Genomic DNA, 13804 nt, shown 5'->3' on the forward strand with positions numbered 1-13804 from the left:
CCTGGACTCCCTTTGTAGACCAGGCTGGCCTTAAATTCACAGTAACCAGCCTGCCTCTGCTTCCCAGATGCTGTGATCAAAGGCGTGAGCCACCACGCCTAGCTGTATGTCTTACTTTTAAAATTAGTCTTGTGAATAATCTTTAATGTCCGTCTTTTTATCATTAATTATTGGAACTATTAGGTTTCTATATTTCCTAATCTTAAAAAATACACTGTAAAAACATCTTTCTGCATAGATCTTGATCATGTTCATGTTTTCCCCCTTCAGGGTTAAGCCAAGGATGCGGCATATTTTTTTAAAACTCTGAAGCTGTCATCAAACACTCCAACAAAAGGGTTTGATCCACTTACATTCCCACTGTGGGTGACCAATGTAATGTGCAAATCAATCTACTGTAGAAAACTGAGAAGAAAGCTACAGGCTCAAATACAGAAAGGCAGAGAGGGTTCCAAAATCAGGCCAATGTCTCCCATTGCAGAGTTCAGTTCCCAATATCCACATTGGATGGTTCACAGTACCTGTTATTCCAGTTTCAGGGGATCCAATGCCCTCTTCTGGCCTCCTTGGTACCTGCATGTGCATACACACCGCTGGGCACAAGCTAAATTCACCTGAGAGGAGGGAATGTCAATTAAACTGGGAGTGGTAGTGCACACCTGTAATCCCAGCACTTAGGAGGCAGAAGTAGGTGAATCTCTATGAGTTCAAAGCCAACCTGGTCTACAAAGTGAGTTCAGGACAACCAGAGCTGTTACACAGAGAAACTTTGTCTTGAAAAAACCAATTAAATTAAATTTAAAAAGGAAAAGAAAATGCCCTACTAGTTAGGTGTAGTGGCACACACCTTTAATCCCAGTGCTCGGGGAGGCAGAGGCGAGAGGATTGGATCGCTGTGAGTTCAAGGCCAGTCTGGTCTACAAAGCAAGTCCAGGACGGCCAAGGCTACACAGAGAAACCCTGTCTTGAAAAGCAAAAAAGAAAAACAAAAGAAAGAAAAGCGACCTACTGAAAGTATTTTCTTTCTTTTTAAAAAAAATTATTTATGCCGGGTGTGGTGTTGCACGCCTTTATTCCCAGCACTCAGGAGGCAGAGGCAGGTGGATCGCTGTGAGTTCGAGGCCAGCCTGGTCTACGAAGGGAGTCCAGAACAGCCAAGGCTACAAAGAGAGACCCTGTCTCAAAAAAATTATTTATTTATTATATATATAGTATTCTTCCTGGGTGTACACCTACATGCCAGAAGAGGGCACCAGATCTCATTATAGATGGTTGTGAGCCACCATGTTGTTGCTGGGAATTGAACTCAGGACCTTTGGAAGAGTAGCCGGTGCTCTTAACCGCTGAGCCATCTCTCCAGGCCTGGAAGCACTTTCTTTATTACTTATTGATGAGGAAGGGTCCAGCCCGTTGTGGGTGATGCCATTCCTGAGTTCTACAAGAAAGCTAGCTGAGCAAGACGTGAGAAGCAACCAGTAAGCAGCACTCCTCCATAGCCTCTGCATCAGCTCCTGCCTCCAGGTTCCTTCCCTCCTTTGATGATGACTTGGGATGTTGAAGTTTAAGCCAAATAAACACTTTGTTTGGTATGGTGTTCCATCACAGTGATAGTAATCCTAACTAGGAAATACAGAGGCAGGTAGGCGCGCACGCGCGCGCACACACATATAAAGAGAGCATTTAGTCCAGTCTCAGCCACTTAGTGAAATCTGTCCCGAAAGAAAATTTTAACAAGGGGGTGGGATGTAGCTCAGTAGTGTGTTCCTGTCTGTATGCATGAACCCCTGGTATTATCTGCCCCCCACAAAGATTCAAAACTGCAAATTTTGATTCTTAAAGCAAACAGCATGAAAAACCAAAGACTTTCATTTTTTACACATGACTAAATATTTCATAGCTTCCTTCGTTAATTATTAAGGGTGATTAAGTTTTTACATTCACAGGGGGGAAAAAGTGAAACTGCCAAGTGCTGAAAATTCTGGATTGCTCAGGAAGTTTGGCAATGATGCTAGTTTCCTGCTGCACATGTGAGAACACGGGTTGTAGGAGTCCACCCAGTCATCCAGCGGAATCTTTTGTCTCCTCTACTCATGTCTGCGCCTCCTCCTCCCCCTCCTGGACTTCACTGCCTTGTTTCAATCACAGTTCTCTTATATGTGTTATTTTATATGTCAAGTAATTTTGTTTTGCTTTTGTTGTTGTTGTTTTAGTTTTGTTTTTTGTTTTTCGAGGCACGGTGTCTCTATGTAGCCTTGGTTGTCCTGGACTCACTTTTTAGAACAGGCTGGCCTCGAACTCAAAGCAATCCGCCTGTCTCTGCATCTCAAGTGCTGGGATCAAAGGTGTGCGCCATCATGCCTGGCTTTTGTTGCTATTTTTAATCATTCTGTTCATGCATAAATGCCATGATATTCTTGTTTAGGATTATTGTTCTCCACCCACCCCCTCTCTTTCTCTCTCCAGAGTTTCTCTATGTAGCCCTGGCTGTCCTGGAACTCACTATGTAGACCAGGCTGGCCTCAAACTCACTGCCTCTTGGAATTAAAGTGCTGGGGTGTACACCACCACTCCTGGCTCCTCTATTATCCCTGTGATAGCTCTGAATTCTAATCCCCACCTAGGGAGAACGGATGAACCAGATATAGTTTAGGGTCCTTTGGCCCCAGTAAATCAGAACCAATGGTCTGGTGGGGTTTCTTTGGTTTTGTTTTTTATTTTGTTTTGGGGGTGTTTGTTTGTTTGTTTGTTTGTTTGTTTGAAACAGGGCTTCCTCTGTGTAGCCTGGCTCTCCTGGACTCAGAACCAATGGTCTGGATGGCCCAAAATCTCCCTTCTCTGAAACTAGGTTGGTTTACTTAACAAGAAGCCTAAACCATAAGATGATCATATGTTTGGGGGAAGGAAGGAACTAAAAGCAATCTTGAGGGAAGGTCAAGGAAGGTCAGAAACATGTCCTTTGTGCTACCTTGGCTTTGAGAACATGGTTCTTAAATGATGGAGCAGTACACGTGGAACTCTGTTTAACATTAGCAGGGCCCTGGTCAGGGTTGAATCTTACCACACAAATAAGGCTATGTTGAGAGCTATAATACCACTGTTCTGTACTGAGATGAGCTATCTCTAGCTGCTGGCCTACAGATTCATAATACTGTGGATCTGAAGATGAAAGGCTAGTAGGAAAGATAAGACCTTCCTACACCAGTTCCTACCCAAGGAAAGAGAAGTATCTGTGCAACTGGTTCCAGCTCTCAGTTCAACACAGCTCTTCCCATCTAGCCTTGGGAAGTCATGCTTCTAAAATGTATATGAGGCAGGGCCATGGTGGTGCGCGCCTTTAATGCCAGCACTCGGGAGGCAGAGGCAGGCAGATTGCTGTGAGTTCAAGGCCAGCCTGGCCTACAAAGTGAGTCCAGGACAGTCAAGGCTACACAGAGAGACCCTGTCTTGGGGGGAAAAACAAAACTAAACTAAAATGTATATGATTACCCTGACAAACAGCTTAGGAGAGGAGATAGAGTCTGATTTCTGCCAACCCGGCTTGCATTTCAAGAGATTCTTACAGAAACTGCCTGAGAAAGGACTGTTTGACTGCACATCAGTACATTTCCATTCCTTTATCTAGAAAAAGAAGAGAAAATCGACTAATTATTCCTACTTGATTCTGTTCACATTTCTACTGCCAAGAGTAGCAGTTACTCACCAACAGACACTAGACACACCCACATGCTGACAGACATGTACAGTCAGGCCCTGCCAGCCTTCCCTGGCTTGCCATTCCACTTGTGGAAGCCTCTGGTTGAAGTATTCCCAAGCATCAAAACAGGCCTCTCCTCAAGAGCGGAGGCTTTTTGTTTTAATGTTTTATTTTCTCTTATGTATATGAGGCTTTTGTCTGCATGTATGTCTGTGTACTACATGGTCAGATGAGGGTGTCATGTCCCCTAGAAATAGAGTTATAGGGAGTTGTGAGCCACCATTTGGGTGCTAGAAATCAAACCTGGGTCCTCTGGAAGAGCAGCCAGTGCTCTTTACCACTGAGCTATCTCTCCAGCTCTGACAGCAGAGTTTTATATGCAATAAAATTACTAACAACCATGACTTACCGATACATATACTGTGATTCCAGTATTTTTTTCTTGGATCACAGAAAAGATAGGACACCCAAAAATAGAGGCTGACAGAGGAGAACTGCAAATAAAAGGATTCATAGTAAATCTGAGGCCACCCTGTGCTGCATTGCAAGACCTGTCTCAAGAGAGAGAAGAAAACTAAATGAAAGCAGGCTAAAAGTAAGCAAATATTTTTAAAGATAAATGTGAATGATTTATTACAGTACTGGATTGTTTCAGCTCTTGAGCATAATCTATGTTAAACATTGCTTTACGCCCATTGTTTATTCAATGGGTAGTCACCACGCATGGTCTATATTGCAGTCATGGTCCTAAAGAAAGCAGTTTATAGAGAACAAAATACAAGAAATTTTCCTCCTTCTTGGACCTACCTCTCAATAGAGAGAGTTTAGTTATCCCAATAAGAAATGGAGAAATCAAGCCAAGCTACTCAGAGAAATCCTGTCTTGAAAAAACAAAAACAAAACAAAAAAGAAAGAAGAGAAAAGGAAAAAGAAAGGCAGGAAGGTCCAAGGTACAGTCCAGTAGCAGAGCATGTGCTTAGCATACACAAAGCTCTGATATGATCCCTGGCAGCAGAAAAGTCAGTGAAGAGCAGATAAACAGAAAAACAGGGACAAATATATAGGACAGAAAAAAATGTTGAGCAATCTCCTGGGTGTGTTTCTGTTGCTGTGATAATACAATGACTTAGAAAGGAAAGAGTTAATTTCATCTTAAGGCTCCTTGTCTATCCTTGAGAGTCCATAAGGTGGGAACTCAAGGCAAGAACCTAGAAGCATGAAAAGAAACAGAGACCATGCAGGAATTCTGCTTACTGGCTTGCTCTCCATGGTTTGCTCAACCTCCTTTCTTCTACAAGCCAGGCCTACCTGCCTAGGGGTAGTGTCACCTAGAGTGGTCTGAATCCTCCCAACACCATTCATTAATCAAGAAAATGACCCCAAAGAGGAGTATATTGGGCAATATGATGGAGGCAATTCCTTAACTAAGGTTCCCTCTTCCTAGAAGACTCTAGTTTGTTCCACACTAACAAAAACCTAACCAGCACAAGGGAAGAGGATCTAAAGGAAATTAGACCCTGTTTCAAAACACATTCTTTAGGCTTGGCTTCCTCATATACTAAGTAGCAATAGCAGTGAAAAGAGTAAAAGTGGAGGCTCTAGGACTCTCATGACCCACACTTGGAATGGATCAGTGACACATTGCCACATTCCAGACAGCCAAATCAAATCCAGAGATCAAAGCAAGTCATAAATCCAACCTAGGCTGTGCCCCTTGTTGAGAGCAAGGATATCAAAATTGTCAGAAGCCATCTTTGTGCATTCCTTTATATTACCTCAGTGAGTATCCACAGCCACTCATGAGACACTCATTCTTTTCCCTTCTATTGTATAATGAAGGAAAACTCGGTCTGGGTTGACTAAATAGCCCCCTGCAAGCAGGCAGCAGATCTAGGAGTAGGCTCTTCACTGCCTTAGAGTTCCCCCTGATAGCACCCTTCAACATGGAAGGCGGTGGTTAGATAGATAGAACCCAGTGTTTCTTCTTCTCTGAGAGAGATGGGAAAGCAAAGGACTTAAGAGTCCAGATGCTGAGCCAGACAGTGGTAGCTCATGCCTTTAATCCCAGCACTTGGGAGGCAGAGGCAGGTGGATTGCTGTGAGTTCAAGGCCAGCCTGGTCTACAAAGCAAGTCCAGGACAGTCAAGCCTAAACAGAGAGACCCTGTCTTGAAAAACAAAAAACCGAAACAAAACAAAAAAAGAGCTCAGATGCTGGGGCACAAATGGCCTTGGTTTGTGTTTGAATGCTGGTTCTGACTCATTGGTTGCATGACTTGAGATAGTTAGCCTCAGTTTTACCACCTTAATAATGGGACTGATAACAACAAGAACAGTTAAAACAATGGTGAGATAAGGCCCTGCCTGGACACAAGCAGCCAGCCCTCTTTTCTCATGAATTCTGTATTCTTTGATTCAGCTAATTACAGAGGATTAAAGGGTGTTTAAATTGTACCTCTACTACACATATACAGATCACTTACATAGAATTTATATTGTTTAGTTATAATAGACAACCTAGAGATGTCTTAAAGTATAAACACAGATGTTCACAAGTCAGTAATCTGCCATTTTATATAGGAATTTCAATATCTTGAAATTTGCTCTGAATCAAACAGTGTACTGTAGTCTCCTACACAGTGTCCAGAGCTCCTATGGCCTAATGTGGCTTCACCGTCATTGTCCCATCATCCCTATGGATGCTGCCTGAGTTAACTTTTCTTTGACCCCAATACTGCTGCAGTGACTACTCCCAAGGGACCCTGTCACAGTTGATCCTGTGTCTGCTCTTTTGTTGTACCTCTTATCCTCTTTGCAGCTAGCTGTTATTTTGTGCTAGAGACCTTACACTATTTCCCTTGCCAGTCTCTTTCAGCTCTGATTGGACAATTGGGGGAGGAAATGGAAGTTTACGGTTTAGGACATGTGCTGCATCTGTTTCCTGTAGTAGCTCATTTTTGACCCCCTGTGTTTTAAAACAGCCAAAATATTTCAGCACCAGGAACCACTAGGTGGCAGGGATGTTTCACTGCCTGGCTCATCATCGCCTTCTGTGTTTCCTTCTATATGTCAACTGCAGCAAAAATACAGTTCCTTTTAAACAAATAAGTTGCTTTCAAATCAACTTATTTACCAATATGTAATTGCTGAAGAACTAATTCACATACTTTATTCTGAAAATCCACTGTGATGTCACTAATTTCTTTCTGAGTTCTCACAGGGGTCATATTACTGAAGAAGTTTTACTGCCTTTGGCTTTAAAGGGCGTGGGAAAAGCAAATAAACCAGTGCTTGTTCAGCTTGGGGCTAAAGCTGATTGTTTTCCCTCTAGTTGTCAACACCCAACAGGACAAAGGTCTTTGGGTTAAGGGTTCATGGACTGCTAGGCTGTTGTTTCATTAATAGGATTGTAGATGCGTCTCTCCTTTCCCAGAGAGGTTCCCAGAAGGTTTCTTTGGAAGAGATGGAATTTCAGCTGCTTACTGAGATAGAAGCAGGTGTAGGCACATCCTTCTTTCAATTACATCCCCACAGGAATCCAACCTGCCAGGTAGGATTGTCTTTTCACAAAATGGACTAGGAGGGACAAAGAAGGGAGGAGATGTGGAGGGAAGGCCAAGAACGCTAATAAAACCCTCACCTTACAGCATGGAGGATCTAGAATTGCTGTACACAGTTGACAGACAAGATACATAGCCAGGTGTGGTAGCGCACACTTGTGATTCTATTACTTGAGAGGGTGGGCAGGAGGATCTTAAGTTCTAGGCTAACTAGCGCTACTTAATGATACTGTAAAATAAATAAATAAACAGGTATTTAACATATATATATTTACATCACTTAAAGTTAAATTTAACATTAAGATTAAAAACTCCTTGGGAGGTAGAGGCACGTGGATTGTTGTGAGTTCAAGGCCAGCCTGGTCTACAAATTGAATCCAGGACAGTCAAGGCTACACAGTGAAACCATGTCTCGAAAAAAAAAAAAAAAGATTAAAAACTCTTTGGGGACAGATAGGAGGGGGACACTAAGATGAAGGCAAAGTTAACAGTAAATTTAAGTATCACAGCACAATCCATAGAAAATACAGAAAACTAAAAAAGGAACAGTACTATAAGCCTGTTATTTGGAGGTGTGACAGTAATTGTAAAAAACAAACAACCAAAAAACAACAACAACCCCCCAAAAACATAACGAAGTAATCATCCTTGTGTCTACAGAAGAGATGGGGCAGTAGGACCAGCTGTACTATGGAGCAGCTGTACCATGTGATCTTTTTTTTCCTGAGACAGGGTTCCTCTGTCTAGCCCTGGCTGTCCTGGATCGATTTGTAGACCAAGCTGGGCCTTGAACTCACAGAGATCTCACTGCCTCTGCCTCCAGAGTGCTGGGATTACATGAATGTGCCACCACATTGGCTCTGTGTGATTTTCTAAGCATGACTTTGCTTTACCTTAAGAATGGGCTGGGGGTGTGAGACAGCCCAGAAGCTAAAGTCCTTGCTATCCAAGCCTCACAATCAGAATTCAATCTCTGGAATCCACGTAAAGGTGGAATGAGAAAAGCAACAGCACAAAATGATCCTCAGACCTCCAAACAAGCCATATCATTCACATACATGCCATCACCCCATCTCTATCATCACCATCATCAAAGAATGGATAAAGGGCTGGCAAAATGGTTTATGAGGAACAGTGCTTGCCAAGCAAGTCTAGTAACTTGAGTTACTTGAGGACAGAACCAATCTTTGAAAGTTGTCCTCTAGTCTCCACACATACAGCCTGTGCAGATACATATCACACACACACACACACACACACACACACACACACACACACACACACATCCCAGCACTTGGGAGGCAGAGGCAGGAAGATCTCTGTGAGCTCAAGGCCAGCCTGGTCTACAGAGTGAGTTGCAGGGCAGCCAGAACTACACAGAGAAACCTGTCTTGAAAAAGTAAGACATTTAAGGACATATTTGTTTACTTGGAGATTAGTTTAGCATGATAGAGCCACTACTGTGCAGCAGGTGGTGGTGGCAGCACATGCTTTTACTAGCACTCAGCATGCAGAGGCAGGCGGATCTCTGAGTTTGAGGCAACCTGGTGTACAGAGTGAGTTCCAGGACAGCCAAGGCTACATAGAGAAACTCTATTTCAAAAAACGAAAAAACCAACAAAACAAAACAAAACAAAACAAAACAAACCCACTACTGTGAGTTACAAATTAGAGGCTTCAGTTTTCATATACATATGTAACTTGTTCAAAATAGGCATTTCCTACTAAGAATTCATTTCATTTTAGTCCATATTTTCTTCTTTTGTTTGTTTTTCGAGACAGGGTCTGTCTGTGATCCTGGACTCACTTTGTAGACCAGGCTGGCCTCGAACTCACAGCAATCCGCCTGCCTCTGCCTCCCAAGTGCTGGGATTAAAGGCATGGGCCACCACCACGCCCAGTTTAGTACATACTTTGACAGCACATCTTTGGGTTCTTTATGATACAAAGTAAAATAATATTCTTTCCAATAAACTAGAATAAATATAAACTATGCTGTTGGCTTCGTTGGCGCATTTTGGCACAAGTTACTTAGCATGCAGGCCTATCAGCAGAATGTGGTTGTCCATAAGCAGCATATTTGTTAGGCTTGGCCATACACTTCCTTTTTTATCTTCTTTTGAAAACCACATTCAGTCTATTAGCAATGACTACTACTATTCCTTCAGAATATACCAGAACTTGACAACAGTAGCCATATCCAACCCTAATACTCTAGTCTGAGTGTCATCACCTCTTACTTGGACCACTGAAATGGTTTAGTTTCTGCTTTTATTCTGGCTCCAGAGTGATAATTGTTTTTGTTGTTTGATTTCTGGCTTTGAAACAAGGTATCAGATACTTCAGGCTGGCCTCAAACTTGCCATGTCGCTGATGATGACCTTGAACCTCTATCTCACAAGTGCTAGGATTATAAACCTGCATCATCACCACAATCTGGAGATGAACTTAGGACTTCTATATGCAAACTGAGCTACACTCCCAATCCCAGAGTGGTGAATTTTTAAATTTGTGTGTGTGTGTGTGTGTGTAGACCAGGAGACTACATAAGGTCCCTTGGACCTGGAGCTGTTAGTGACTCTAAGCCACCCCATGTTGGTGCTGGAAACTGATCTCTGGTTCCATAACAGCAGCAAGTGTTCCTTACCACCAACTCATCTTTGTAGCTCTGAAGTGGTGCTTTTTTTCCCTTATTTACCTTTATTTTATGTGCATTGGTGTTTTGTCTGCATGGATGTCTATGAGCGTCAGACACTGGAGTTACAGACAGTTGTGAGCTGCCATGTGGGTGCTAGTATTGAACCTGGGTTCTCTGGAAAAGCAATCAGTACTCTTAACCACTGAGTCATCTCTCCAGCTCCTGACATGGTGCTTTTAACTGTAATGCATGATGAGAATTTTTAGAACATTGGTCATTTCATCTAACACTTGACTCCTTTGTTTCCTCACACAAACAGACTACCAGGACTCTTGGCTACTTCTAGACCTTTTGAACACTATGAACACTGTGAATAGTCTTCTTCCAGACTGCTAAACAGCCTGCTCTCTTCCTTCAGGCTCTGCTCTGTGACCTTATCAAAGAGGCCTTTCCAGTCCTGCTGGCATAACATTGAATTTTCTCCCGTTTCCAGCACTCTCTACATGTGCCAACACTGACAGTTTTTCTTCATAATACTGATCCTCAAAGAATGTTATTGCATATTGTTTACTATGCTGCCTTTTTTTTTTATTAGAATATATTGTAGACACCCAAGGATCTCTCCCTTGCCTCTACTGCTGTATACCCAAAGCCTAAAAGAATGTCTGATGTGCCCGGTAGTGGTAGCACATGCCTATGATCTCAGCACTCAAGAGGCAGAGGCAGGTGGATCTCTATAAGTTTGAGGCCATTTGGTCTACAAAGGGAGATCCAGGACAGCCAATGCTACACAGAGAAACCCTATCTTGAAAGAAAGAAAGAAAGAAAGAAAGAAAGAAAGAAAGAAAGAAAGAAAGAAAGAAAGAGAGAGAAACAATGTCTTACATATCATGAATGGTCAATATATTCTGTTGTCTAAATAGACAGACCCAACATACAGCATAGAACTGGTAGAACCCTACTAGACAGTATAAAGACATACATTAGATACACATGGGATGGCACTGAGTCCCAGAGAGTGTCTCTTCAGTATTTTAACCCTTCATTATGTCACAAAGGTCTCAGTTAGTGCTGTGTTGTCTCTACTACCTGCCATTTATCTTTCACAACTGGAGAGTGGGCTCTAGATTCACAACTTATTAAAATAATTTTACAATCTTAAGATAAAAATAAATAAGCAAACATATTTTTTGGAAAAATAAACAACATAATAGCCTTTTACACAGAATAATATCTAACCAGAATGTAATGATCTTGTCTTATTTACATTGCTTTTTTCATTACTATGCATATGTGTGCCTACATACATGCCATAGCTCCATCAGTACTGAAGGCCAGAGGACAACCTGTGGAAGTTGGTTCTCTCCCCACACCATGTGGGTCCAGAGGCTGGAACTCATATCATCAGGCATGGCACTGCCTATGCCTCCCCAGTGCTGAGCCATCTCACCAGCCACAGTTCCGATTATTAGTAAGAAGAGTATCCATTTAACGTGTGTGGCAATGTGTTAATCTCATTTAAGGCTCCCAACAACTCTAGGAGGGAAGTATGATTTTGCAGATGAAAAAAATTTAGGCAAATCTCCCATAAGATCCAAACCTTCCTCCACTTAGGTAAGACTAACACAAAACTTGCTATTTTACTAAGTGTATAATTCAGTGTCTCTTAGTACATTACTGCGTAATTGCAGAACATTCTCATCTTCTGAAAAGCCAATAACCTTTACCTATCATCCCAATTCCCAAACTATAGTAACCTACTTTCTGACTCTATATATTCGCCTTTTCTTTTGTTGTTGTTGTTGGTTTTGTTTGTTTTTTTCAAGACAAGGTTTCTTTGTGTAGCCTTGGTTGCCCTGGACTGCTTTGTAGACCAGGCTGGCCTCGAACTCACAGCGGTCCACCTGCCTATGCCTCCCCAGTGCTGGGATTTCAGGTGTGTGCCAACACACCTGGCTATATTCACCTTTTCTAGACACTGAATATAAATGAAATTTTACCTGTGACTGGCTCTCTCTGTCTCTGTCTCTCTCTGCCTCTCTCTCTCTCTCTCTCTCTCTCTCTCTCTGTGTGTGTGTGTGTGTGTGTGTGTGTGTGTGTGAGAGAGAGAGAGAGAGAGAGAGAGAGAGAGAGAGAGAGAGAGAGAGAGAGAGAGTGTCAGTTACTGGGGATTGGACCTATGGTCTCTGACATGCTAGGATAAAAAGGACAATACCACTGAGCTATATCCCCAAATATGGTCTTCGGTACCTGATTTATTTCAGTTGCCATATCACCACCAAGGTTCATCCATATTATAGCATGTATCTGCATTTCAGTCTTTTGGTTTTTTTGTTTTTTTTTTTTTTTTGATACAGGGTTTCTCTATGTAGTCCTGGCTGTCCTGCACTTGCTTTGCAGACCAGGCTGGCCTCAAATTCACAGAGATCTGCCTCCCGAGTGCTGGGATTAAAGGCATGTGCCACCATGCCCAGCTCCCCACTTCAGTACTTTTTATGAGTAACTATGGAGGTAGCTTATGGTAAAGTGTTTACTTAGCACAAAAAAGCAATGGGCTTGGTATCACACACCACAAAAACAAATTCAACAGTTTTGTTTTGTTTGTTTTTCGGGACAGGGTTTCTCTGTGTAGCCTTGCCTGTCCTCGACTCACTTTGTAGACCAGGCTGGCCTCGAACTCACAGTGATTCACCTGCCTCTGCTTCCTGAGTGCTGGGATTAAAGGGGTGCGCCACCATGCCCTGCTTCAATAGTATTTTTACATAACTAACTACTAATCTGTATTTGTGCAAATGTTTTCCCATCATCTCATGGATATTCAGGTTGTTTCTACTTTGGGACTATATGCAATGCATATTTGTGAACAACTTCTTGTTTGAACATGTTTCCACTTCTGAGTATATACTTACTGGCAGAATGGGTAATGTGGTGATTATATGTTACACCTTTTTCAGAAAAGCTGAACTGAATTCTAACGTGGCTCTAACATTTTGCATTGAAACAGCAGCATATCCTTCCTAGAACATGAGAAGCGATTCTTGCTTTTCAAACTTGCCATTTGAATAGTTATCATGAACTTACTGTTAATTTACATTTCTCTAGTGCTTAGTGATATTGACCATTTTCACCTACTTGTTGGTCATTTGTGCATCTTTTATGAAAGCTCTGATGAAAAGCCGCTCTTTCAACAGCTGAGAACAACAGATTCCAAAACGATTAGCAATTGCTTGAGGCCTTTCTCCTTTCCCATCTATGAACCTGTAATTTTCTAGGACTCTCATCAGAAAATCCATTTAGTAAAGAGCATGTCTTAACCCCTTGTATAACCGTAGTATTGTAACCCCATCCAAGGCACTTCTGAAGCATCCTATAATCTCATTTATGAAAAATTCAAAAGGAAAAAGTAAAAAGAAAAAAGAAAAGAAAGGCTTCCTTTTGTAACTTCAGAGCCACTAAGAATTATTCAGCTGAGCGCAGTGGTACATGCCTTTAATCCCAGCACTTGGGAGGCAGAGGCAAGTGGATCTCTTTGAGTTAAGCCTGGTCTACAAAGTGAGTCCAGGACAGTCGTACAGAGAAACTCTACCTCAGTAACAACAACTACAAAATGAGGAAAAGTAAGAAAAAAGTTAAGAAAAAATAAATAAAAAAGAAAAAAGTTAAGTTATTCTTAACTCCTAGGCTTTAAAGCTGTCTTAATAAAGTGTGTTTGTTTTTTTTGAGACGCCCACACCATGCTCTCAGGTGTGTTTTTTCCCCTTAAATGTCTTGTTTTTTCAAGACAGAGTTTTGTTTGTTTTACTTTTTATTTTATTTTACTTTATTTTATTGGTATAGCCCTGGCTGTCTCGGAACTCACTCTGTAGAACAGGCTGGCCTCCAACTCAGAGGCTCACCTGTCTCTGCCTCCCAA

The sequence above is a fragment of the Acomys russatus genome, chromosome 13, assembly GCF_903995435.1.
Source record: "Acomys russatus chromosome 13, mAcoRus1.1, whole genome shotgun sequence".
Classification (NCBI taxonomy): Eukaryota; Metazoa; Chordata; class Mammalia; order Rodentia; family Muridae; genus Acomys; species Acomys russatus.